Consider the following 2,500-nt stretch of genomic DNA (forward strand, 5'->3'; position numbering starts at 1 on the left):
AAGGAAAGGACAGATTTTTGCCACGAGGATAACAGCGAAAGAAAAGCGTAACTTGGTGGCGAATTTCCTATAATAAAATCTTGTTCAGAAATCAAAAGTCTACGTTTAACTTAACAGCAGACACCAGGGCTGGTCCTTAGTATGTGGCTGAGTAGAAATCTTCTTCTCACTAATTTTTCCTCCGGCCGCGCTTTAGCCATTGGATGAGGGCCAGTCTCCGCGTGCCTCTCAGGGACGGTTAACTCCTTCATGCCCAAAAGGAATTCTGGGTAATTCTGCCATTTAATGATAAGGCAAGCCCCCCGATTCTCATTTCATCGATTTTTTATAAGTGTCGGGTCACCCAGTCCTACCAGCAAAATACAGCACCCATTGAAGATTTTAGCTTTCAAAATTTGCCCAAATTGTATCGGTAGGTCCTGGAATTCGTCCACAGAAAGGCCAGACAGACAACTTCATTCGTGAACCGCCATGTTTACAACAGAGCATTTAGGCGTGCCAGTCCGCGTGAAACCATCTCTCACCTCTGTCTCGAAAAGACCAGACACGCGCGGTTCTTACGTTACGTTTATGCATGTAGAATCAACTGCAAGGTCAATTCCTTGTAAAAAAAAAAAAAAAAAAAAAACCAGGAATCCATCTTATTTTTTTCGGTAGGCTAGGTAGGCATCGGAGAGCCTGAACATTTACGGATGCGCTGACGGAATGTTTGAACAAGAAAGAAAGATGCAGTACCTCCAGACGTGGCGCTGGAGCGTCGTACCAAACGAGTCATCCCGGGATTTCGGCCCGTGCGATCGCTTTTGGACGGAGTTGGCCCTTAGCTGCTTTCTGCTACCGGCCTTGCCTCCCGGTACGGCATTGAGGGAGAAATATGTCGGCCCCTAAACCATATGTGACAAATCCCACGCCTACTCACAGCTCCAAACCGCCCTTGTCATTACAATTTAGCGTACGATTTCGATGGCTTATATATTCACGAGAACAGTCATTTTATCTCTCATATGGTAAGCACAGGAGTCGCAGATGACAAAGTGTACGCATGCGCCCTGCTAAAGGTAACATGCACACATGCTTAAAGTTTATTTCGTCTCGAATTTCAGAATAACTACAAGAGCTAATATCTTCGAGACATTACATTTGCAGCTAAACTACATAGCATATAAAGAGACATAACTAAATACATCATATTTAAAGATATGTTAATGAAAAAGAAAAGCCGCTGTACAAAATGCGGTCCTGGGTTCTCTTTTAAAATCAGTAAACTCAGCGGTACGGATAAAATCAGGTAGCGCATTCCGCAACTTAGCTGATACGTAAGAAAAAGAACTAAGAATGTATCTGGTTGTTTTAGGTTTTATTGAGGGACAGAACGTAATTTCCGCGAAGATCATCCATAAGAATATTTTGAATGCGCTTATTGCGTAGAGATGTAGGATTTGACTTTCAGTTTCAGTTTCAGTTTCAGTGTATTTACTTGGTAATGCTATGTTGCTTTACACCAAGGTATGAAAAAAAAAAATATATATATATATATATATAGATAGATAGATAGATAGATAGGTATAATAAAACGACGAAGAGACAAACTCTTGACAGTTCCAGCGTTTAATCGACGTTTCGGCCTTCGGCCTTCTTCAGGATAGTTTAAAAGTTAAAAGTTAAGTTTAAAAGTTAAGTTGTATATAGCTTTTTTAATTTTTAACTTTTAAACTATCCTGAAGAAGGCCGAAGGCCGAAACGTCGATTAAACGCTGGAACTGTCAAGAGTTTGTCTCTTCGTCGTTTTATTATACCTATCTACAGATTTACGGAGAGACACGTATCCTCTGGATCCTCTTACTGGGAGTTCATCGTTGGGTAAACTGCTTTTATTCTCACTATATATATATATATATATATATATATATACAATGTGCCCTCCCGGTTGTCACCATAATGGCTTTATGGCAACTCCTGAACTTGGGCACAGGATGTACGGTTACACATTGTTGGATTGCATTGTGGAGTCACAAGAGTGCTCAAACTGCAAGCAGTGAGCGAAGCAGACAGTACTGTTGCAGTGCTGATGTCTGGGATGGAGGTTAAGCTTATAAAGCCACCCCAAATGTCCCACACATGTGGTACATCTAAGCCATGCCAGAGTGCTCATGCGAGCTAGTGAGCATGCGCAATTGCTAGCGGCAATGACTCATCCCAGTAGAGTGCTCAATTTGGACATGAAAGCAAAAGCTTTGTAATGCCAAAGAGCTATATATATATATACGTAAAGTAGGCTTGCATTTGCTGTACTAAGAGTGCTCTATACCATGCGGTAGGGCAATTATAAATGAATGAATAATCAGGACACGATCATACTTTTGCCTCTGGTTTTCATACAGGCCTGTTTCGTACAGGACGTTTAGTTTGTCCTGCACTCATCAGTGTGTAACCAAGAGTGATTTTATTCGTTGAAGATTACCGCTTTTTAGTCATACATGGCCGTTCGTGTTGCACGCTC

Source organism: Montipora capricornis, chromosome 8, assembly GCF_036669925.1.
Source record: "Montipora capricornis isolate CH-2021 chromosome 8, ASM3666992v2, whole genome shotgun sequence".
Taxonomy (NCBI): Eukaryota; Metazoa; Cnidaria; class Anthozoa; order Scleractinia; family Acroporidae; genus Montipora; species Montipora capricornis.